General features: G+C 43.9%; 1 long non-coding RNA gene across 1 annotated transcript in view; it reads left to right on the top strand.

Annotated features, from left to right (window-relative positions):
- Positions 1 to 25553, top strand: part of LOC138416635 (uncharacterized) — a 60779-nt gene extending 35226 nt beyond the window's left edge. The window contains exon 4 of the long non-coding RNA XR_011247788.1: positions 24192 to 25553. This is a non-coding gene — a long non-coding RNA (uncharacterized lncRNA). The remainder of the gene's footprint in view (positions 1 to 24191) is intronic.
- Positions 25554 to 26187: the final 634 nt, after the last annotated feature.

Genomic DNA, 26187 nt, shown 5'->3' with positions numbered 1-26187 from the left:
TGGAGACAGACAGACAGTCTGTGTCGGGTAAGGGGCCAATCGGGGTTGTGAGCAACGGTCTAATGGTCAGAATGAGCTCATAGCCTCGGAGAAAGGATAGCTAAGAGCCAATAAAGGGCAAGGCCAGGCAGGGGATCAGGCGCTCAGGCCTCAAGCGCAGGTATCAGCCTCAAGTAGACCTGGATGATACTCCATCCTGGGCTTTCATGTGAAAACAGCTGTCTGCCCGGGTGGCTCCCAATTACAGCAGAGACCAACCTCCCTGGGCATGAATATCCTTCATCTTCAGTGACTTTCCCCCTCGTACCAAGTGCCCTCAAGCTCAGAGAAAGGAGGAAGCAGGGTCAGGGCCGTGACCCTTCCATGCTGCACACGTTCCTCCTCAGTGGCTCTTGGGGTGGGGGTGGGTGCCAGGCAGCGGTGGTGGTGGATTGTGGCAGGGCGGGCTGTGTGTTTTCTGGCTTATCTGTGTCCAATAATGATAGGGAAAGAGAGAGGTAGTCTCCTCAGTGTTTGGTTGCTTTAAGATTTGGGGAGCAGTGGCTGGTGAGGCCAAGGGGACAACTGCTTTTTATTGTTTAATTTTTATTTTATTAAAAAGAATTTTTTTTATGTAGACTATTTGAATCTGTTACAATATTGCTTCTGTTTTTTTTTTTTTTACAATACAAAATAAAAAGCTTTTTATTTTTTTTTATTTTTTTTTTTCATTTTATGCACTGATGGTTTAGTAGCAATGTTTTTTTTTTTTTAATTTTTAGTTTTTTATTTTTTAAATTTTAAAATCTTTAATTCTTACATGCATTCCCAAACATGACCCCCCCTCCCACCTCCCTCCCCAGAACATCTTTCTGGGTCATCCCCATGCACCAGCCCCAAGCATGCTGCATCCTGCGTCAGACATAGACTGGCGATTCAATTCACATGATAGTATACATGTTAGAATGTCATTCTCCCAAATCATCCCACCCTCTCCCTCTCCCTCTGAGTCCAAAAGTCCATTATACACATCTGTGTCTCTTTCCCTGTCTTGCATACAGGGTCATCATTGCCATCTTCCTAAATTCCATATATATGTGTTAGTATACTGTATTGGTGTTTTTCTTTCTGGCTTACTTCACTCTGTATAATCGGCTCCAGTTTCATCCATCTCATCAGAACTGATTCAAATGAATTCTTTTTAACGGCTGAGTAATACTCCATTGTGTATATGTACCACAGCTTTCTTATCCATTCATCTGCTGATGGACATCTAGGTTGTTTCCATGTCCTGGCTATTATAAACAGTGCTGCGATGAACATTGGGGTACATGTGTCTCTTTCAATTCTGGTTTCCTCGGTGTGTATGCCCAGAAGTGGGATTGCTGGGTCATAAGGTAGTTCTATTTGCAATTTTTTAAGGAATCTCCACACTGTTCTCCATAGTGGCTGTACTAGTTTGCATTCCCACCAACAGTGTAGGAGGGTTCCCTTTTCTCCACACCCTCTCCAGCATTTATTGCTTGCAGATTTTTGGATCGCAGCCATTCTGACTGGTGTGAAGTGGTACCTCATTGTGGTTTTGACTTGCATTTCTCTAATAATGAGTGATGTTGAGCATCTTTTCATGTGTTTGTTAGCCATCCGTATGTCTTCTTTGGAGAAATGTCTATTTAGTTCTTTGGCCCATTTTTTGATTGGGTCGTTTATTTTTCTGGAGTTGAGCTGCAGAAGTTGCTTGTATATTTTTGAGATTAGTTGTTTGTCAGTTGCTTCATTTGCTATTATTTTCTCCCATTCAGATGGCTGTCTTTTCACCTTGCTTATATTTTCCTTTGTTGTGCAGAAGCTTTTAATTTTAATTAGATCCCATTTGTTTATTTTTGCTTTTATTTCCAGAATTCTGGGAGGTGGATCATAGAGGATCCTGCTGTGATTTATGTCTGAGAGTGTTTTGCCTATGTTCTCCTCTAAGAGTTTTATAGTTTCTGATCTTACATTTAGATCTTTAATCCATTTTGAGTTTATTTTTGTGTGCAGTGTTAGAAAGTGATCTAGTTTCATTCTTTTACAAGTGGTTGACCAGTTTTCCCAGCACCACTTGTTAAAGAGATTGTCTTTACTCCATTGTATATTCTTGCCTCCTTTGTCAAAGATAAGGTGTCCATATGTGTGTGGATTTATCTCTGGGCTTTCTATTTTGTTCCATTGATCTATATGTCTGTCTTTGTGCCAGTACCATACTGTCTTGATGACTGTGGCTTTGTAGTAGAGCCTGAAGTCAGGCAAGTTGATTCCTCCAGCTCCATTCTTCTTTCTCAGGATTGCTTTGGCTATTCGAGGTTTTTTGTATTTCCATACAAAGCTTGAAATTATTTGTTCTAGTTCTGTGAAAAATGTGGCTGGTAGCTTGATAGGGATTGCATTGAATTTGTAAATTGCTTTGGGTAGTATACTCATTTTCACTATATTGATTCTTCCAATCCATGAACATGGTATACAATTGCAGAGGAAGGTAAACTTCCAAACTCATTCTATGAGGCCACCATCACCCTAATACCAAAACCTGACAAAGATGTCACAAAAAAAGAAAACTACAGGCCAATATCTCTGATGAACATAGATGTAAAAATCCTCAACAAAATTCTAGCAATCAGAATCCAACAACACATTAAAAAGATCATACATCATGACCAAGTGGGCTTTATCCCAGGGATGCAAGGATTCTTCAATATCCGCAAATCAATCAATGTAATTCACCACATTAACAAATTGAAAAATAAAAACCATATGATTATCTCAATAGATGCAGAGAAGGCCTTTGACAAAATTCAACATCCATTTATGATAAAAACTCTCCAGAAAGCAGGAATAGAAGGAACATATCTCAACATAATAAAAGCTATCTATGACAAACCCACAGCAAACATTATCCTCAATGGTGAAAAATTGAAAGCATTTCCCCTAAAGTCAGGAACAAGACAAGGGTGTCCACTTTCACCGCTACTATTCAACATAGTTCTGGAAGTTTTGGCCACAGCAATCAGAGCAGAAAAAGAAATAAAAGGAATCCAAATTGGAAAAGAAGAAGTAAAACTCTCACTGTTTGCAGATGACATGATCCTCTACATGGAAAACCCTAAAGACTCCACCAGAAAATTACTAGAGCTCATCAATGAATATAGTAAAGTTGCAGGATATAAAATCAACACACAGAAATCCCTTGCATTCCTATACACGAATAATGAGAAAGTAGAAAAAGAAATTAAGGAAACAATTCCATTCACCATTGCAACGAAAAGAATAAAATACTTAGGAATATATCTACCTAAAGAAACTAAAGACCTATATATAGAAAACTATAAAACACTGATGAAAGAAATCAAAGAGGACACTAATAGATGGAAAAATATACCATGTTCATGGATTGCTTCTGTTTTAAGTTCTGGTTTTGCAGCTACAAGGCATGTGGGATTTTAGCTCCCTGACCAGGGTCTGAACCTATAGCCCCTACATTGGAAGCACAGGGGCTTAACCACCGGACCACCAACAAAGTCCCACAGCTTTTTTTAAGATCCCAGATGAATCTACAGAAATCTTCAACCCTGGAAAGGTTGGCAAGCAGGAAAAATCGTCTGCTTCTTCCTGCCACCTGGTGGATGCTCCAGCTATTTTATAGACCATTTCTAAGCACCTTGCTCCTGAAATGACCTTTATAAAGAATGGAGCAGGGGTCACAAAATGGCAGCCTTCTGAGTCCTACCCTTGGTTAAATTTTATTTGATTCAGCTCAGTACTTTAACGGAGAAGGCAATGGCACCCCACTCCAGTACTCTTGCCTGGAAAATCCCATGGACGGAGGAGCCTGGTGGGCTGCAGTCCATGGGGTCGCTAAGAGTCAGGCACGACTGAGCGACTTCACTTTCACTTTTTACTTTCATGCATTGGAGCAGGAAATGGCAACCCACTCCAGTGTTCTTGCCTGGAGAATCCCAGGGACGGGGGAGCCTGGTGGGCTGCCATCTATGGGGTTGCACAGAGTCAGACACGACTGAAGTGACTTAGCAGCAGCAGTACTTAAAAAAAAAAAATTAGAGCCACTTAAAAATCAGGAAACTTGGACTTCCCTGGTGGTCCAGTGATTGAGAGTCTGCCTGTCGGTGTAGGGGACACAGGTTTTGTTAGGTAGGTAAAACAGGGAAAAGGAGTCCAAAATGGCGGTGGCTACAAGACAAGGCGAAAAAGTTGGCTTAAAGCTCAACATTCAGAAGATGAAGATCATGGCATCTGGTCCCATCATTTCATGGGAAATAGATGGGGAAACAGTGGAAAGTGTCAGACTTTATTTTTGGGGGCTCCAAAATCACTGCAGATGGTGACTGCAGCCATGAAATTAAAAGATGCTTACTCCTTGGAAGAAAAGTTATGACCAACCTAGATAGTATATTCAAAAGCAGAGACATTACTTTGCCGACTAAGGTCCATGTAGTCAAGGCTATGGTTTTTCCTGTGGTCATGTATGGATGTGAGAGTTGGACTGTGAAGAAGGCTGAGCACCGAAGAACTGATGCTTTTGAACTGTGGTGTTGGAGAAGACTCTTGAGAGTCCCTTGGACTGCAAGGAGATCCAACCAGTCCATTCTGAAGGAGATCAACCCTGGGATTTCTTTGGAAGGAATGATGCTAAAGCTGAAACTCCAGTACTTTGGCCACCTCATGCGAAGAGCTGACTCATTGGAAAAGACTCTGATGCTGGGAGGGATTGGGGGCAGGAGCAGAAGGGGACGACAGAGGATGAGATGGCTGGATGGCATCACGGACTCAATGGACGTGAGTCTCAGTGAACTCCGGGAGATGGTGATGGACAGGGTGGCCTGTCATGCTGCGATTCATGGGGTCGCAAAGAGTCAGACACGACTGAGCGACTGAACTGAACTGACAAGACAAGGAAGGGAAAAGCCCGCAAAAATGAAACAAAAGAAGTTCCGAGGACCGGAGTGAGGACCTCAGGTAAAACAAACAACACTTCTGGCTGGCCCAATTTACATAGGACAGGCCCAGGGAGACATAAACATATAAATAGAGGAGCCAAAGTCAGCTCTCTCTCTCTCTCTCTCTCCTGCGCGCTGGGGCGCTCTTCTCCCCATGTCTTTAGATCAACGTGCCCTCACACCTCGAAGATGGATTTTCCTGCTATCTTCTAAATAAAATAGAGTTGTAACACTGAGCTGTAACACTGATTTGTGTAAGAGCTATAACATGGCCCATTCGAGACCTGAGAGCTATAACATGGTCTATCCAAGACCTGAGAGCTGTGACACGCCGAGGGGGCGTTAATGTTGTCACTCCAAATCTTTGCTGTGACGAGACAAAGAATCGAGGAGCATACACTCGCGTGACAGGTTTGATCCCTGGTCTGGGAAGACTTCACATGTCGTAGGGCAACTAAGCCCATGGGCAATGACTACTGAAGCCTGCACGCTTTAAAGCCCATGCTCTGCAACAGGAGAAGCCACTGCAATGAGAAGGCCACGCACTGCTAGTAAAGAGTAGCCCCCACTCGCTGCACGTGGAGCAATGAAGACCCAACACAGCCTAAGTAAATAAATAAATATTAAAAACAGGACACTTCACTCAAGTCCAGACCAAGCCTCATTCTCTTACACTGGAGAATGTAAGCCTCCTTCAGAGGGAACAAGCACTCTCTTGGAGTCCAGGCTTCTCCGGGCCTCACATGACACAGATGCAGTACTTGAATCCTGTCTGTTTTACTCATTTCCCTTGTCTTCCTGGCCCCCATACACATCTGAGATTTGACGCCATGAAGGGAGTAATTTGGTCCAGAAAAGGATGCAGGCATCATAAAACAAAGATCAACATTCCTATACTTCAGATATATTTTTCATACCTTGGAAAGGATTTTCATCATCTCCCTAATTACATGTCCACTGTATTTTATTCTTTCTTCTGTGTTGTACTTTCAAGGGCTCTCGTAATAGAAATTGTCTGAAAGAGCCAACTGCACTTGTATAGTTAGCATAATATTAATATTGGTCAAAGATAAATTAGCTCTGCACAAACATGAGATGAATAGACAGTGTTAGGGACCAAACGACGGTCTCTAGGACCTGAGTCATGTTTACCAGAAAGAGACAGGATATGCGCTCATCCTGCCTGGCCAATCATGTAACGCCAGCTACTCCTGTAACTGAGACAAAGAACTGCCTGTATATAAGCCGCCATACTCCTTTTTTGGGGGCTCTTGTCAGATTCCCTTGTGTGGGATGAGACTTGAGCCCTAGCGCGCTAGAGATAAACTCCCTTCTTGTTTTTGCATTACTGTGGTGGACTTGCTCTCTCTGTCGGTTCGGAGATACGGGCTCGGAGCATAACAGACAGAACCAGTTCCCATTAACTGAAAGAGGTCAGTGGAGAACATATTCAGAGATGCTAGCTTGGTCAAAAGTAATCTGCTCTGATTAAGATAGAAAGTAGCTGAATTGTAATAACAGAGCAGCTGCTAAATTCACTGTTGATTTCATCAGGCAACAAGGGATTGGGGATGACTGATGATGATTCCTGAGACTCATCCAAAAAGAGGCACAATGGAGTAATTTTCCTATCTAGTGTCAAATTTTTAGCTATTCAAATGAATATTCCTAGTTAATTTTAATAGATAAATTGGATTATTTGCTTCTGCTGCACTGCTTTTAACGTGCATCTTACGTGATCGCACTTAACTACTGCTACACAAAGCACTACAACATATTCTAATTTAATTTGAAAATGTGCCCCTCAGAATGGTTACTCGGAATGAGTAGATTCTAGTTTCTAGTTTCGCTTAATTGCTATTGCGCTCTATAATGTTGAACAGGTGATTTTTCTTCTGCCCTCCCCCCATTTTCTCCCACACCTCTCTCTCTGGGAGTCAAGGACAGAGAGAGAGGACTTGGGTTCGAGGTCTGTAACAAAGGCCTTTTGTATGAAGGCTAAGGAAGCAGAACAGAGACTGAGAGGGTTTGTGGCCTGGAAGGCCCTTTAAAAGTATTGAGGACTTCCCTGGTGACCCAGTGGTTAAGAATCCACCTGCCAATGCAGGGGACACAGGTCGATCCCTGCTCTGGGGAGGTTCCACATGCCACGGGGCAACTAAGCCCATGTGCCACAAATACTGAACTTGAACTTGTGCTCTGGAGCCCATGCTCCACAAAAGAGAAACCACCACAGCAAGAAGCCTGTGCACCAGAACCAGAGAGGACCCCCTGCTGGAGGCCACAAGAGAAAGCCTGAGCGCAGCCAAAACAAATTAATTAATTTAAAATAAATAAATAAAAATAAAAAGTCGATCAAGTTTAAAAAACTACATGTCAAGCACCCCAATCAAAAATAGGGCAGAAGACCGAAACAGACATTTCTCCAAAAAAGACATGCGGGTGGCCAAAAGGCACATGAGATGATGCTCAACATCCCTAATTATTAGAGAAATACAAATCAAAACTACAGTGAGATATCACACTTCACACCAGTCAAAATGACCATCATCAAAAAGTCTGCAAGTAACAAATGCTGGAGACGGTGTGTAACTCTCTTACACTATTGGTGGGGATGTAAATTGGTACAGCCATTATGGAGAACAGTATGGAGTTTCCTTAAAAAACTGAAAATAAAGCTACCATGATCCTACAGTTCCACTCCTGGGCACATATCTGGAGGAAACCATAACTCAAAAAGATACAAAAAGCACCCCAGTGTTGACAGCAGCAGTGTTTATAACAGCCGAGACATGGAAGAAACCTAAATGTCCATTGACAGAGGAATGGATAAAGGAGATGTGGTATTTATACATAGCAGAATACTACTCAGCCATAAATAAGAATGAAATAATGCCATTTATAGCAATTTGGATGGACCTAGAGATTATTATACGAAGTAAACCAGACAGAGGTAAATACACATAGCTGGTTCTCTGTGCTATATACCTGAAACTAAGTTATAAATCAACTATACTTCAATAAAAACAAAACCAAAAAAACTGTATGTATCAAAGTATAAAGAAAGAACATAAATCGATGCAGTGTTTCCAATCAGAATGAGGAATTAGGTCTAAAAAGGGTTTAACTGAGAAACTAGGACTTATTTTGTTCCTCAAACATATACCCTACAGCAGTCTCTATCGGTAGGCAACTGGTTCTATGGCATGATTACCACCTAACAATTGTCCCTAAGGAAAGGAATAAAATCCATTTCCACTTGCTATTCTGGTGTCCTACATTAATTTAATCAAAAGGCATGTGCAGAGCCTCCACAATACAGAGTGAGTGAGTGAGTGAGTGAGTGAGTGAGTGAAGTCGCTCAGTCGTGTTTGACTCTTTGCAACCCCATGGACTGTAGCCTACCAGGCTCCTCAGTCCATGGAGTTCTCCACAATACAGAAGACCCTGACAAATAAATATTGATAACTGAACAACGCCCCACTCTCAGTTTGAATTTTCCTCTATTTAATGTGTCTCTTACCTGCCTACCATAGGTACTGAAATCTTATTAGAGAGGCATTTCAAGCTGTAGATATGTGTGAGGTTGGCAAGCACACCGAAAACCAAACATCTCTACTTGTGTGAAGACCACCAACACGAGGATACAGAGCTCCTGTTTATACGCATGTGTGCATCACACTCTCCTTTTGAGGTTGTGCAATAATTTTCTCTCTAAACTCACCCGGGAACATTTCATGCAAAGATGGGCTCGATAAAGGACAGAAATGGTAGGGACCTAAAAGAAGCAGAAGATATTAAGAAGAGGTGGCAAGAATACACAGAAGAACTGTACAAAAAAGATCTTCATGACCCAGATAATCATGATGGTGTGATCACTCACCTAGAGCCAGACATCCTAGAATGTGAAGTCAAGTGGGCCTTAGGAAGCATCACTACGAACAAAGCTAGTGGAGGTGATGGAATTCCAGTGGAGCTATTTCAAATCCTGAAAGATGATGCTGTGAAAGTGCTGCACTCAATATGCCAGCAAATGTGGAAAACTCAGCAGTGGCCACAGGACTGGAAAATGTCAGTTTTCATTCCAATCCCAAAGGAAGGCAATGCCAAAGAATGCTCAAACTACTGCACAATTGCACTCATCTCACACACTAGTAAAGTAATGCTCAAAATTCTCCAAGCCAGGCTTCAGCAATACGTGAACTGTGCACTTCCAGATGTTCAAGCTGGTTTTAGAAAAGGCAGAGGAACCAGAGATCAAATGGCCAACATCCGCTGGATCATCAAAAAAGCAAGAGAGTTTCAGAAAAACACCTATTTCTGCTTTATTGACTATGCCAAAGCCTTTGATTGTGTGGATCACAATAAACTGTGGAAAATTCTGAAAGAGATGGGAATACCAGACCACCTGACCTGCCTCTTGAGAAACCTGTATGCAAGTCAGGAAGCAACAGTTAGAACTGGACATGGAACAACAGACTGGTTCCAAATAGGAAAAGGAGTACATCAAGGCTGTATATTGTCACCCTGCTTACTTAACTTCTATGCAGAGTACATCATGAGAAACGCTGGGCTGCAAGAAGCACAAGCTGGAATCAAGACTGCCGGGAGAAATATCAATAACCTCAGATATGCAGATGACACCACCCTTATGGCAGAAAGTGAAGAGGAACTAAAAAGCCTCTTGATGAAAGTGAAAGAGGAGAGGGAAAAAGTTGACTTAAAGCTCAACATTCAGAAATGAAGATCATGGCATCTGGTCCCATCACTTCATGGCAAATAGATGGGGAAACAGTGGAAATAGTGTCAGAGTTTATTTTTGGGGCTCCCAAATCACTGCAGATGGTGACTGTAGCCATGAAATTAAAAGATGCTTACTCTTTGGAAGGAAAGTGATGATCAACCTAGATAGCATATTCAAAAGCAGAGACATTACTTTGCCAACAAAGGTCCATCTAGTCTAGGCTATGGTTTTTCCAGTGGTCATGTATGGATGTGAGAGTTGGACTGTGAAGAAAGCTGAACACCGAAGAATTGATGCTTTTGAACTGTGGTGTTGGAGATGACTCTTGAGAGCCCCTTGGACTGCAAGGAGATCCAACCAGTCCATCCTAAAGGAGACCAGTCCTGAGTTTTGATTGGAAGGACTGATGCTGAGGCTGAAACTCCAATACTTTGGCCACCTCATGCGAAGAGCTGACTCATTGGAAAAGACCCTGATGGTGAGAGGGATTGGCGGCAGGAGGAGAAGGGGATGACAGAGGATGAGATGACTGGATGTCATCACCTACTCAATACACATGAGTTTGGGTGAACTCCAGGAGTTGGTAATGGACAGGGAGGCCTGGCATGCTGCGATTCATGGGGTTGCAAAGAGTCGGACACAACTGAGTGACTGAACTGAACTGAACCTCACCCCAAGCATCTGATTTTAAAATTTTGTTTCGCTTTGAATGTGACATAAACTTAAGATTCTTTTCCTTCAGAAGATATCAGAGGCTATCTGCCTCATGCGATATGGAGATGTTAAAATCCCACTATTCATCCCTATAATTCCTGTTATCTTCTCCCACCCCAAGCATAAATATTTACCTCCAATTTAAGCCTAAGTCAAACTGCTCAGTTCTTTATTATTTTAAAATAATTCATACTTGGTGAAGTGTGCAGTTTTTTGGGGAAAAAAGGAACTCAAACAAGAGGAAGATTGTTTTTTTATAGACTTGCTAGTGTGGGACAGTTGTGTTGGACTGAAATGCTGAGGAGAGTGCCTGGACCACTATGCAATGTCTGCTAGCCTGCCTCACACCCTCGAAGTGAAAGTGAAAGTCACTCAGTTGTATCTGACTCTTTGTATAGTCCATGGAATTCTCCAGGCCAGAATACTGGAGAGGGTAGCCTTTCCCTTCTCCAAGGGATCTTCCCAATCCAGGGATCGAATCCAGGTCTCCCACATTACAGGCAGATTCTTTACCAGCTGAGCCACATGGGAAGCCCAAGAATACTGGAGTGGGTAGCCTATCCCTTCTCCAGCGGACCTTCCCAACCCAGGAATAAAACTGGTATCTCCTGCATTACAGGCAGATTCTTTACCAACCGAGCTATCAGGGAAGAACCCCCCAGGAGCTGAGTGCAAATACAAATCTTAGCTGAAGAAAAAGGGGATGCTGCTTCTTCTTCCTTCTTTCCTCCTTAAAACAACATTTTCCTGACCAAGGACTCAGAGACGGTGGGACACTTTTGTCTCTTCTGGTTAGAAACACACACTCGGCGTCTCTATCTTCTTTCTGGTCCATCAAGCCTCCCTTTTCTGCTTTGCTCAAGAGAGGAAGAAGCTGTTCCACCTCATGTCCCGGGTCATCAGAATCCCACATACCCAGTTCAGCTCCTAGGATAACCAGCCCCACCCCCAGGCCTTGGTAGGGAAACCCCCTCCCTTTAAAGCCTGGGATCTTGACTATTGCTGAGCCCCCAGGACTTGCTCTTTATCACTCCAGGGGCATTTTCTTTGAATGCAATCCAGTCTCTCAGATTCCCACGTCCCAAGAAGCTGCTCTCTGTCCAGTGGAACATTCTGTTGCTGTTCGTTGTGAAGCAGTCTTATTTTGTTCTTTTCATTAGGGAATGTTTCCATGAGGGGCCTGAGCCTCGAAAAGGCTCCATGCTCAGAGAAAGGGGGGCTCTGTCACCCCTCCTTTCGTGACCTCTGTCAGGAGTTCCCTGAGGCTCCAGACAAGACAAAACAGGGAGAAATGCTTAGAGCTGTGCTGATAAAATTGCAAGATTTGCAAAGAAACCACTAGCCATGTTGCCTGGATATATTAAAATGTCATCTCTGTCTTTTGGACATGACAAGATTGTTTAGTTAATGCTAGAGGGAAAAATAGTTTTTCTCCAGGGAGAGAAGCAGAAGGAGAAAACAGGCATATGGACAGCCGACAGCATTCCAGCCACTTTGTCACAAAGAGCTAAATCCACCCTTATTAGATTCAAAAAATCATCAGCTGATTTGAGACTCCTGGGAATGAGGCTGGGGCTCTAGCAGAGGTGGCAAAAGGCCCCTCAGTTTGGAGGCAGATAAATTCTATTCTGTTTACTCAGGTTCTCAGGAAGGAAAGCAGATCTCCTAAACCTTTGTTATTATTTATAACAATAAAAATTGTAATTACTATTTTCTGCCACTGGACATGTGCTTTTAGGTATGCTATTTAATTTAATCCTCCCAGAGACTTGGAAACTAGCTGTTATTACTACTGTGTATCTTTGATTTTGATTAATTTTTATTTACATTTACATCACTCACGCCCTTACTTGCTCAGGTCACTGCTCAAATATCTTTTTTTTTTTTTAATTTTGTCTGTACTGGGTCTTCTTGCAGAAATGGGCATCCCTAGTTTCAGTGAGGGGGCTTCTTTGCCCCATGGTGTGCCGGATCCTAGTTCCCCAACCAGGGATCAAACCCAAGGGCCCTGCATTGAAAGGCAGATTCTTAACCATTGGATCACCAGGAAAGTCCCTCAAATATCTTCTTGGACAAGCCTTTCCTGAGCCCCCAGTCCATAACCACAGCACCTGACGTGCATGCACGCTAAGTTGCTTCAGTCGTTTCAGTCATGTCTGACCCATTGTGACCCTATGGTCTGTAGCCCGCCAGGCTCCTCTGTCCATGGGATTCTCCAGGCAAGAATGCTGGAGCAGGTTGCTGTGCCCTCCTCAAGGGATCTTCCCAACCCAGGGATCAAAGTTGAGTCTCTTAGTCTATTGGCAGGTGGGTTCTTTACCACTAGCGCCACCTGGGAAGCCCATAGCACCTGGCACTCTCTACCTTATTCGTGCAGCCCCTCTGAAGCTGTTACATTCTGGGTGAATTCCTCCCAATTCCAATTTAATTCTCTCTTCAGCTATGTTTAGTTTAAAATTTATTCTACTGAGTTTACAATTTTTTCAATGATCAAATTTTCATAATTTCTAATCTTTATGTCATTTCTGCCTGTTTCAATACAGAATAGATCAGTGGCATATGCATAATGTCTTCATGTAGCTCTTTAAGGATACTAAATGTATGTATTTTCCAAGTCTTTTTTCAGACATTTTTGTTATCTTTTTTTCTGAAAAAAAAAAAAAAAACCCCTCATATTCCAAGTATTGATTTTATTGGTTGTCTTTTCTTGGTATAAGAGTCCTTCATACATTTAAAAGTTGGGTTTACGGGGTCATCAACATGTGTAATGCTTTCCCCTGCCTTTCTTTTTCTCTATGCTTCACCCTTCTGGGGTCTGAGTTTGAGCCTGGTTCCAAAGGCACTAGACTACATGCCAGGCAGTGCTAGGCAGCAGGTTTTCAGGCTCACTTCACAGGCCAGGGTAGCCCTGCCCTGGCTTCTAGTTGTGAGCTCTGAGCATGATTCTGGTTCCCATGCCTCCCGCAGAGCACGTTTCCCCTGTGGTGTACCTGCAGAAGCCAAACTCACAGTTCCTACTACCTCCTTCCAGATCCAAAGCCTGCCAAGCCCTCAGATCAGCCTTAACTCATCACTTCACATTTCAGTTCCAGGACCATGGACATGTGTATCTCATTTTTTAGTGTGATTACAACTTTTTAAATTCTCTTGGAAATGTTATCTATCATTGCTATGTGTTGGAGCAGAGGGGACTTCAAAACATTTACCTGCAAGGCCACTGAATTCAGTGGATGGAAATAGAAACAGAAAAAAAGAGGCATAGAACTGGGAGGTGGAAAATGGGCAATTGTGTACGGGTTGGAAGAGTAGAGAACCTGACAAGATGATGAGTTCATGTATCACTGGTGAGCTGACGTGCAGGAACCCCAGTTATTAAAGAGGAAAGAAAAGTCACACAATTCAGAGTTGAGTTAAATGGCCATGACTTCCCAGGTCCTCCCTCCCTCTCCTTACTCCTTTTTTAAGTACTTGTTTTTCTATGTTTATCTATTTGGCTGCATAGGGTCTTCACTGCAGCATGCAGGATCTTTGCTTGTAGCATGTGGGGTCTATTTCCCTGAGTGGGGATCTAACCCAAGCCCCCTTCACTGGCAGTGTGGAGTCTTAGCCACTGGGCCACCAGGGAAGTCCCATCCCTCTCCTTCTTTCTTCTCAAACTCCCTCTCCCTCATGAATCATTTCACGTTGGTGACAGCTCCTAATATGAGCAACAAGTTTGGTTTGCCTAGGACTGTCCTGGTTTCAGCATTCGAAGTCCTGCTGTCTAGGAAAGCCTTAATCCTAGGCCATCTGGGATGGCCTACCACCTGAACTCCCTACCTTTCACCTTGTGAGCCCAAAGAGAAGACTTCTAATATCAAAATTAACTTTAATAAAGGATCAGCTTGTGAGATAGTAACGGTAGGGGAAGAAACAGGAGCTGGCAATGAGCCTTGGCAGTCTTTGCTTGGGTGGAGGAAGCCACAACCCAATAAATATCTTTCACTTCACATTGGGTAGAAATGCAGACTAGAAAGGGCTCTTTGAAGTATGTGATTCTCAGAATTTGCTTGCTTGAGAAATTTGAGCAATCAGTGCAAATGGGGTTTATAATTCCTTATATATTGGGTTCTGAAATTACTTGCTTTAAGAAAGGGAAGTTGTACAATCATTATTTGATTTGATGTCTCTATAGACTTCTTTGAGTTCAACAAGTCATGCTGTCATATTTAACTATGTAATATTAGATAATATTCAGTTCCACTGACTCCATATTCATTATCAGTGATTAAAATCATATATCATCTCATTATATTCAAAGTACCTCTATCTTAGGAAAACACTGGTAAGTTTTATAGTTATCATCACCACAGCCAAAAATAGGCTGCCAAGGTTGCTCTTGACTGTCAGCAATCATTGCTAACACAACACTGATTTTGTTTGAATGATGATGGAGGTCATTGGTGTGCAGCAGCAATGTACCTTGACTCAGGGAATAAATTAAGATCAATAAGTTCAATCTAGTCATGACTGTATAACAGTTTTTCTCTTTGAAAAACCCTTTCCCATTCTTCCTTGCTGCTAGGACTTGAAATGTTACCAACTGGGACCAATGAAACATAGAAGTTTGCCAGGAAATTTTGCTTTTCTAATCAAAGAGACAAACTTGAAGGAAAGCTTGCTGTCATCCCTTTTTGCCTTCCTATCTGGGATGTGGAAGTGATGCCTGGAGCAGAGGTAGCCACATTAAGTCTATGAGGGAATAAGCATAATGATGACAAGCAAGGTGCCTAGTAAGTGAGAGTGAGAAAGAGAGAAAGATCCTGATAACACAGTTGAGCTCTCAGGCCACCCCTAAGACCATACTTCTGGACTTCTTGTTTAATAAAAACAAATGTCCTTTTCATTTAAGTCACTGTTGCTATATCTCTCTCTTTGCCGCTTCTGCTGCTGCTAAGTCGCTTCAGTTGTGTCCGACCCTGTGCGACCCCATAGACAGCAGTCCACCAGGCTCCCCTGTCCCTGGGATTCTCCAGGCAAGAACACTGGAGTGGGTTGCCATTTCCTTCTCCAATGCATAAAAGTGAAAAGTGAAAGTGAAGTCGCTCAGTCGTTTCTAACTCTTAGCGACCTCATGGACTGCAGCCTACCAAGGATTTTCCAGGCAAGAGTACTGGAATGGGTTGCCAATACCTTCTCCAATCTCTCTCTTTACTTGCAACTAAAAACAATTTCACATTGAAAAGCAAGGCGAATAATGCATAGTAATGATATATGGCTATGCAAATGGGAAAAAATGTTGCGGATTTGCCATGGCTTTTGGTGGATTTTTTTTTCATTCCATACCTTTTTCTGCTAATTAGGAAAGGAAAGACACTCTTTTTTCTTCCCTCAGTGCTCAATAATTATCAAGTATCAGTACAAAGAAAACACGCTACAATGTGCTCTCACTGTAGTGGCTATTAAGGGCTGAGACTTGTAAGTCTATAGGTAATGTCATGTTAAAATCCTTCTGTGCATCTTGGAAACATAATCTCATCAGTGCTATATTGTTTCAGGGCAAAAGGAAATAGGCTGAGGTCCAGCAGATCTTTCAGGGCAATTTTTTTTTTTTTTTTTTTACTGTTCATCTGGATTAAATCCACTGCAAAGAACAAGACATTTACCTGTAGCAGGCTGGGAGTTGAACCCATGAACCTGTGCCATCTATCAATATAAAATAAGAAAAGGATTCAGCCAGTGCCCAAGTAGACAATGAGCTCAATCCAAGGCATTCCAAATAGCCTCTTGTTGGTGGGAGGATACATCTTACCTTGGTCAAGGATGAGTAAAGAGGTCAAAAATGAATTATGTGGGGGAAATACTGTAGAACAAGGTACTGGGAACATCACTGAAAAGGCTTAGAGGAAGAACAAACTTCTGAAAATGGTTTACTGCAGGAACCAGATTTGGGGAAACGTGTGGCATCCTTAATAGACAGAAAAAAATGTAGGGAGGAAGAAAAAACACTAACAGAACTCCCCCGCCACCCCCCCACCCCCCGCCAAAAAAAACAAACATGTTAAGAATGAACCATAAGAGTTATGAGTACCATTAACTTCTAAGGACCTACTGTGGGCCAGCATTGCTCCAGGAGCTGGGGCTCAGAGATAACAAAAACATAACCCTTGACCATCAGGGACTCACAGTGCAGTGATCTCATTCAAACCAAAGACCTTATTCCAAGTTGAGTTCTAACAGTAGACTATGATATCATAAGATCCTACTGTATTTGCAAGTGTTTATTTTCAGGGCACAGTCACTCTATTTTGGAAAGAAATGAAATGACCATGCCTAAGTAAGTAAATGCAGCAGGGAATGCACAGAGGAATGAAACCAGTGAATGTTTCGTTGAGCTCTGGTTGTTCCAAGAATGACACTTAGAAAATCCACCATACTTTATAAGATATATTTCTCCTTTCTTAACAAGGAAGTGATGAAAGGTGCCTGGGAAGAAAGGTCAGGTAGCGAGAACAACAAAAGCTACCGCCTCTATCCAACTAGCATTTAGCCTTTGGGTTGAACTGTAAGCCCTTGGAGAAGTCAGATGACTTCTGCAGTAGCACAGGGACATGTCCAGGAATTTCACTCACTGCCCCAAATATTGACAACTGTCCATTCAATTTCTGGCCACCCCTCTACCTCCAGCCTCCCCTACCCTCCTCTGAAAACAGAAATTAAGCCAACACACTCAGAACTTCCTATCCTCTCTTCCTCACCTCTGAGGAAATATCAGTTCACAGCAGAAGAGTGCAGGGGAAGAGGATAACCATTCCTCAACCCATCAATCAAGTGCTTTTCACAGGACCTTGCCTGCTGGTTCACACTGATGGGCCTAAGCATGGGAGTGGGCCGTAAGCTGGGCCAGTCATAGAGAGCATGTCTTGCCCTGGGCAAAGTGACTGCATGGTGGACAGACAGCTGAACCAATGGGGCCAACTGCAGTGTACCTTTGGAATTTATGACCTAAGGACCACCAAGTACGATGCTCATTTTCCCTCTGTGGTGGAGACTAGCAGCTCAGAACTCATCAAGATGATGGTGTTTCCTGCCGTGGGGAGGAAGCTGGCTTGTGGTGGAATGAACGATATCAACACCCCAAGATGTCATGTGACAGAGGCATTCACAGCTGTTCCCAAGGCACAGCAACACCTCCACCTTCCCATAGTTATATCAGTCTTCCAGATACATCTCCCTTTGAATCTAAAGGAGTTCATACTGGGTTTTGACATTTACAACCGAAAACAAACAACAACAAAAATCCACGGATTATTATACCCTTTGTATATTCTGGGTTTCCAAAAGAAAAGTTTTTCCTGATTATAAAATGAGATTCATAAAATTCAAACAATGTTGAAAAATATATTTTAAAAATTACTATAATTCTACCATCCAGATATAACCACTCACTGTCTTTTAATACTCTTGCAAGCATTTCTTTTTTAATATTTATTTTTGTTTATTTGGCTCTACCAGGGCTTAGCTGTGGCATCTTTAGTTCCAGCATGCAAACGCTTAGTTGCAGCATGTGGGATTGAGTTCTCCCACCAGGGATCAAACCCAAGTCCCCTGCATTGGGAGCACGAAGCCTTAGCTGCTGGACCACCACGGAATTTTTTTCTTTTGAAATATAGATAAATAGACAATTTTACAAGACTGAGATTTTATAATATACCATTTCACCTAAAATATGTTTTTGTTATTTTTATAGAATAATACTTCTAAATATACATTTAAAAAATGGGTACATAGTGTTTTATTACATTAAATCAACTTAATGTACCCAGACCCTTTTGAAGGACATGTAGGTTATCTCAAAAGCTTCACTATTATAAAGAACACAACAATGAACATCTTTGTAAGTACATTTTGGAGCACTTGATTACCTCTTTAGGATATATTTCTCACTTCTCAATACTGTTACTTGTTTTACAGAACTTAACAAGTTTTTCCAACTCTTCCTGTGGCCTGATGTATCAGTTTCATATATGTCCTCTTGATTCACTCCTCATGTATTCATACTGTCAATAAATATTTACTGAGTATATATTATGTACCAGCTACTATACTAGACTTTAAGGAAACAAATGTGGGTAAACTTTGGGCTTTATCTTTAGATCCTTGAAACCAGCATCTACTGAAATCTGACTCTGTGCTAAACACTGTACAGGATTCCTTATCTCATTTATTCTTCATTTAAAATACAAAACACCAACCCCTTGCAGCAATACTATCTCTACTATATAAATGAGGAAAAGAAAGGTCAGAAAAGTTGAGTAGCTTGTCCAAGATCCTACAGTTAGTAAGTCCAAAGCTGGAATTCGAACCCAGGTCTATCTGATTTCTTTCTGTCATATATAGTTTAAGGAGAGAGATATAAAAACAAATGACAAAAGTAAACTGTAAGAACTTTGTAAAATCTGAACAGAAGGATGCATTTATGTTAATCAACCATGATGACAGTAAAGTGAGACTTCAGTCAAGTCTTGCAGGTGGCTTTTTCATAGTCCAGGTTAAAGGGCCAAAACCCAACCTTCAGTGATTTGCCCTACTCCACCCAGCTCCAAGAGGCCCTTGGTAAGCCAAAATACTTGCCAGCTGGGACAATGGGGAGAGAAGCAGGCTGTTTCCAAACAGCTCCTATTTAGAGAAGCTTAAACCAGAAGGTTGTAATGCAGGTTCCTAGAAAGATCAGAAGCACAGTGAGAGAGGAGACAGTCTTATCAAAGAAGAGCTCGGAGAAAAGGGACAAGTGGCTGGGAAGCCTCAGGGCTCAGGTGGTAGGGGTGACACCCTGAGTGGGCTCACCCTATGAAAAGGTGATGCCTCAGCCATAAGCCAACCCTCAGGATAAGCAGGTGCTTCACTGGAGGCTGGGCATTGGAGGAGGCTGCAAACATGCTTACAAGGCATGAGGCTGCAATAGCTGATTGAGCTTGGATGGTTTGTGACTCAGGGTCTGCTGAGGGCATTAGATTTGTCTGGACAAGATCCCACAAAGCTGACCAGGCAGCACCGCATGATGTGGAGCCAGGAAATACTTCCCCAGACCGACAGGCTTCAGCTCTGTCTCCCTCCCTAAGGGAAGTCTTGAGGGGCCGAGCATGCACGTGTGGGAGTCTGCCTCCAGAGCTGCTGCCTTCATCCCTCCCTTTCTTGCATGTGTTCCACACGGGCTCCTTGTCCTGCAGCTGAGCCCCCACTGGAAGGATCATGGCAGAGCTCAGTGAATTTCCAACCTAAACCAAACCCCCTTTTTTAATACACAAAATCTTGACTGGAACACCAACAGAGAAAGCAAATGAAATTGGAGTTGCTCCCATCTGAGTGGGGTTTGGGGATGCCAGAGTCCCCTTCCTCTCCCAGGATGTTCTGTTGGGCAGATGGTTTAAAAACCACCACTGTAGGGCTGCAAGATCTCTGAATTTAAAGTTAGAACACCCAGGTTCTAATCCGGGCTCTGCCACGTAGAAAGAGTGGGGCATTCAAGAAGTCATTTAACCTCTCTTAAAGCGAAGTCGCCCAGTCATGTCTGACTCTTTGCAACCCCATGGACTGTAGCCTACCAGGCTCCTTCGTCCATGGGATTTTCCAGGCAAGAATACTGAAATGGGTTGCCATTTCCTTCTCCAGGAGATCTTCCTGACCCAGGGATTGAACTGAGGTCTCCTGCATTGTAGGCAGATGCTTTACCTTCTGAGCCACCAGGGAAGTTTCCATCTGTGAAATGAAGATAGTAATTCTTGTCCCCTTCAGCAGTTGCTGTGAACATCAGGTGTAAACCATGTGGGTAAAGCAGCTGTAAAATGCCATGGAAGTGTGAGACGTTCCCTTCCTTGGCTTTTCCACACATGCCTAGCCCACGACAGCCCCACATCCTTGGATAGGGGACAAAGCCACATCTCTCAGGACCCAAAGAGTGTGATTTACTTACTTGTATGGTTTCCAAAGAGAAATAGTCATCTCCAAGGTAATATCTCTAAGGTTTTCCTCCCCTCCGTGTTGTTATTTGTGGATGGCCCTCTTTACCTTTTTTCTGACTGACAGACCTACGTCTATGCTTCAGTCCCACACCAGGACGCCCAAACCAGCTTGCCCTCAGGCGCTCTCACCTGGACCGCAGAGTCTGCCGCAGCAGGGCTCCATGAGTGCTGGCTGATTTCATTACTTGGCTTTATGACTGTCTGGGAAGACCCTTTTAGCAGGGAATAGCCAGGCCATCTCCTCTCCCCTCTAAGCAGACCCCAGGTCCATACAAAGCAAAAAGGCTGAGTCTCTCCTCAGAGTGTGCCAGAGAAACCGTGGTGCCTGATCTTCCCATTGCTCAGCACTGTCTGTGGCGGCACTACATGTGGCGAAAGGCAGTCTGAGGTGTGATAACACACCCACTCCAGGCCCTCCCACCTGCAGAGCCAGAGATCATAGGAATGAGAGTGGTGGTGGTGGGAACCCTGCTTCATCAGAAGGGACCATGTCAGCTCCTCAAAGTCATGGGCTGACTTAAATCCTGGTTTGATCTGGACAGTGGTTTAGTAAAAGATGGTGCCCATGCTTGTTCTCTGCTACCTGTCAGCTTGCCCACACTGCTAGGGGTCTCCTTCTGTCATGTGATACTCAGAGTGGGTGGCCTGAGTTGTAATCACACATTCCCAGATAGTCACAGGGTTTCCCTGGTGGCTCAGCTGGTAAAGAATATGCCTGCAGTGCAGGAGACCTGGGTTTGATCTCTGGGTCAGGAAGATCCCCTGGAGAACAGAATGGCAACAGTATTCTTGCCTGGAGAATTCCACAGACAGAGGAGACTGTGAGCTACTGTCCACAGGGTCGCAAGGAGTCAGACATGACTGAGTGACTAACACAGATAGTCACCAGCTCTATACCAAAGGTATATGCATGTTTGTTATATTAAATTGGATTGACTATTTTCTGGGTGGGACCTCAGCCAATGGTACGAATTCTACTAGTAGAATCAGTTCAGTTCAGTTCAGTCATTCAGTTGTGTCCGACTCTTTGTGACCCCATGAATCGCAGCATGCCAGGCCTCCCTGTCCATCACCAATTCCCAGAGTTCACTCAGACTCACATATATCGAGTTAGTGATGCCATCCAGCCATCTCATCCTCTGTTGTCCCCTTCTCCTCCTGCCCTCAATCCCTCCCAGCATCAGAGTCTTTTCCAATGAGTCAACTCTTCGCATGAGGTGGCCAAAGTACTGGAGTTTCAGCTTTAGCATCATTCCTTCCAAAGAAATCCTAGGGTTGATTTCCTTCACAATGGACTAGTTGGATCTCCTTGCAGTCCAAGGGACTCTCAAGAGTCTTCTCCAACACCACAGTTCAAAAGCATCAGTTCTTTGGCACTCAGCCTTCTTCACAGTCCAACTCTCACATCCATACATGACCACAGGAAAAACCATAGCCTTGACTAGACGGACCTTAGTGGGCAAAGTAATGTCTCTGCTTTTTAATATGCTATCTAGGTTGGTCATAACTTTCTTTCCAAGGAGTAAGCATCTTTTAATTTCATGGCTGCAGTCACCATCTGCAGTGATTTTGGAGCCCCCCAAAATAAAGTCTGATACTGTTTCCACTGTTTCTCCATCTATTTCCCATGAAATGATGGGACCAGATGCCATGATCTTCATTTTCTGAATGTTGAGATTTAAGCCAACTTTTTCGCTCTCCTGTTTCACTTTCATCAAGAGGCTTTTTAGTTCCTCTTCACTTTCTGCCATGGGGTGGTGTCATCTGCATATCTGAGGTTATTGATATTTCTCCCGGCAATCTTGATTGCAGCTTGTGCTTCTTCCAGCCCAGCGTTTCTCATGATGTACTCTGCATAGAAGTTAAATAAGCAGGGTGACAATATACAGCCTTGAAGTACTCCTTTTCCTATTTGGAACCAGTCTGTTGTGAATGGTAGAGTGGTTTCAGGCCAATGATGCCAACAGTCACCTCTGAAGAGAGAGGAAGTTTACTTTCTTAAAAGTTTAGTGGTTTGGATGGCCCATTATGGGCAAGGTAGATATTGGATTTCAAATGGGGGCAATAATTTTACCCTGCATCCCACAGGCGAATAGAGCCTAATGTAGCAGTTACTTAGAAGAGATTTACTTCCTCCTTTTGCACCTGTTTTGACATTTCCTATAGTTTCATAGCGCACTTGACTTTAGTGGAACCACAGAGTTTTTCTGGAATTACAAAGCCAAATCTTGCATGTTCTTTTTCCTTTTTTTTTTCTTTTTCTTAAACCTTGGTCCCTCATTTTAAAAGATTTTACTGACATATAGTTGATGTACCATATTATATAAGTTACAGGTATACAATATAGTAATTCACATTTTCAAAGTTTATATTTGATATATAGTTATCCTAGAATATTGGCTATATTCCCTGTGTTGTATGACATATCCTTGTAGCTAATGTATTTTATACATAGTAGTTTGTACCTTCAGAGAAGGCAATGGCACCCCACTCCGGTACTCTTGCCTGGAAAATCCCATGAAAGGAGGAGCCTGGAAGGCTGCAGTCCATGGGGTCGCTAAGAGTCAGACAGCACTGAGCCTTCTTTATTGTCCAACTCTTACATCCATACATGACTACAGGAAAAACCATAGTTTTGACTATGGACCTTCATCAGCAAAGTGATGTCTCTGCTTTTTAATATGCTGTCTAGGTTTGTCAGAGGTTTCCTTCCAAGACTGAGTGACTTCACTTTCACTTTTCACTTTCATGCATTGGAGAAGGAAATGACAACACACACCAGTGATCTTGCCTGGAGAATCCCAGGGTCGGGGGAGCCTGGTGGGCTGCCATCTATGGGGTCGCACAGAGTTGGACACAATTAAAGCGACTTAGCAGCAGCAGCAGCACCTTTTAATCCTCTACCCCCATCTTGTCCCTCTCTCTTCCCGCTCCCCAACGGTAATCAGCAGTTTGTTCTCTGTATCTGTAGCCTGCTTCTTTTTTTATATTCACTAGTTTGTTGTATGTTTTAGATTCCACAAGTGAGTGATATCATGCAGTGTTTGTCTCTCTTATTTCACTAAGCACTGCATTTCCTTTTGAGTGGCAGAGTCCCATGAAGAGGACGAATAAATACTGTGAAAGGAGTGAGGTCACTAGCAGAGAATTCTAAGCCTTGAGATGCCTGGCAGCAAGATCCACTCTGCTTGCCAGAGCGGCACTTGAGGCTTTCACTGTTTGGCCTCTTCACACTACTCAGATCTGTTCCTTGATGTTCCTTTGAAATGTGGTCACCCCTCAGGGCCAGGCTTTAGGACCTAGGTGTTCTCCCAGAGAATGATGTGGGAAGAGACGTTTCTTTGCCTCTTCCACCCTCTCCACTCCCACAGCCCATCCTTGTCTTTCCATGGAACTCATGAGACATCACCCCTATTCCCCATGGCTACTACCCAGCTATCTTCACAAGCAGGGCTTCCTGCCATTTAGCCTGCAGGTCAGTTGTGAATGTGGTGTCACCTCTGGGTCCCAGGGGAACATCCTGACCTCAAGCTCAGCAGATTTCAAGCTGAAGACCAGAGAACCCATTGGTGAATGGGTGTAATGTGTTTGGTGCCTACACTCAAGATTTAATTCTATGTATCACAAAGGGATAGGGAGTGGATGCAGCAACTGAAATCTCAGTTGGTTCATTGGTAAATTGGTAAATTCCTTCCCCACCAGATCTTTTACCAGAGCTATTAATTTCTCCTCCATTTTTCTCCTTTCATTTTCTCTGCTTAGGGAGCTAATCAACCATGACAAGAACAAGATGCCAGCATCCAGGGGAAGAGGAAAACAAGAGCCTGGATCCTCTGCAGTCTGGACCATGGGCTCCTGACCTGACTGTATCCCGTCTCACAGGGATGAGTCATCTCCCCATCTTCCTTCTTGCTTATAACTCAGGCCCTCCATGAGGGCCCTGTCTCCATGGGGTCCACTAACCAGGATGCAAATCATTCAGTCATGTCCAACTCTTTGCAAGCCCATGGACTGTAATCCACTAGGCTCCTTTGTCCATGGAATTCTCCAGGCAAGAACACTGGAGAGGGTTGTCATTTCCTTCTCCAGGAGATCTTCCTGACCCAGGGCAGAAGTATAGAAACTGTGACATTGCTTCTGGGATAGAAGGGGAGGAAGGAGCTGGCTGTTGCCAAGGGAATAAGGAGTCCTATGTGAGTCTAAGATGTTCTTGGCCTGGGAACTGGGGGGTGAGCATGGAGATACGCTACAGCCTCCAGTGCAGGATGTAAAACAGAAGCGGCCCTGGATGAGGTTGATGGGGCAGCTGGTGACCCACTTTGCATGTGCTCCTGGGAGGCTAAAGTTAGTTCTGGCTCACACCAGGTGGAAGGGCTTGATTTAGCTCTTCCCCACCAACGTGCTGGGGGCTTGCTACACTTTAGCTACAACAGGGTCTGCCACCCGTTCAGAGTCAAAGATGGGGCTCCAAGTCATCACTGTGTCTGTGTAAAGTCAGGGGGAAATCACAGCTATTCCTTCCCCTTCCCCCAGGTCTGGACATCATCGATGTAAAGTCTGGCTGAAATGGACAAAAGGACTGTTGAGTGTTGCCTAGTTATCCTAAGGTCATCATGTCCTTCTCTCTCTTCGCTCTACCCCAAACCTAAAATATCACCAGATTCCACAAGAGAGGCCCAGCCTGGCATTGCTAACAGACTTCACCAGATCCATTTCCATTCACCTGTCTCCTATTAGGGGCTTCCCAGGTGGCGCCAGTGGCAAAGAACCCAACTCCAGTGCAGAAGACACAAGAGACCCAGGTTTGATCCTTGGTCTCAATCCCTGATCTCCGTTGGGTTGGGAAGATCCCCTGGAGAAGGACATAGCAACTCATACCAGTGTTCTCACCTGGAGAATCCCACGGACAGAGGAGCCTGGTGGGCTACAGTTCAGAGGCTTGCAAAGAGTCGGACACGACTGAAGTGACTTAGCAGGCATGCATGTCTCCTATAACATTACTCCCTGTGCTTGTCACCCTTCTGACCTTTGACCCCATGATGGCCTTCCTTTCTGTGGTCCAGCCTCATTTCCTTATACCCAATGCTCAGCTTCCCGGGCCTTCAATTTTCTTCCTTCCTTCACTATGGTTTGCATTTCCTTCACAGTGAGTCGCCTTGAGCCAAGCAGGCCCCCAGCTGTGCAGGCCCCCAGCTGTGCAGGACCCAGGAGGAAGGCACCCCGAGCAGGGTACCTGGAGGAGGGGGAGGGGTGTTGACCAAACAGCCCATGGGAAGGAGAGGTCTGTGGGTTGTGTGTCTCAGCTGTGGGATCTGAGCAGACCCCTAAAGTCTCCGCCGGGAAACAAGGGCCCTGTTGGCCATACCCTAGGGGCACCCGTGTTGTGCAAGAGGCATGGTGCCCCCAACTGTGTTTTTGAAAGACTACACATTAGAGAGGATTTTTTTTTTCTTTTTAAAAAGGAGTGGGGACAGGGAGGAAAGGGTGGTGGTCTTAGAATGTGAGACATCCTCTCGGCTGCCTCGAATCAGAGGTTGTCAGGGCTGGGTGAAGTCCTGTCCACTGCGTACTCCGTGACCCTGTGGGAGTGTGGTAGGGAGGAGGGCCAGATGGAGTAGAGACGGAGAAGCGTTCAGAACCCCTACCTCGGGCAGCCTGCCCAGCCAAGTGAGTGAGAGAACATCCCCTTTTTTGGTCTTGGAGACTAAGGGCAGCTATCTTGTCAGGAAAAAGTTATAGACTCTAATGCTTCCAAAAC

The sequence above is a fragment of the Ovis canadensis genome, chromosome 12, assembly GCF_042477335.2.
Source record: "Ovis canadensis isolate MfBH-ARS-UI-01 breed Bighorn chromosome 12, ARS-UI_OviCan_v2, whole genome shotgun sequence".
NCBI lineage: Eukaryota > Metazoa > Chordata > Mammalia > Artiodactyla > Bovidae > Ovis > Ovis canadensis.
The sequence above is the reverse complement of the archived record's forward strand: the minus strand, read 5'-3'. Positions and strand labels throughout refer to the sequence as shown.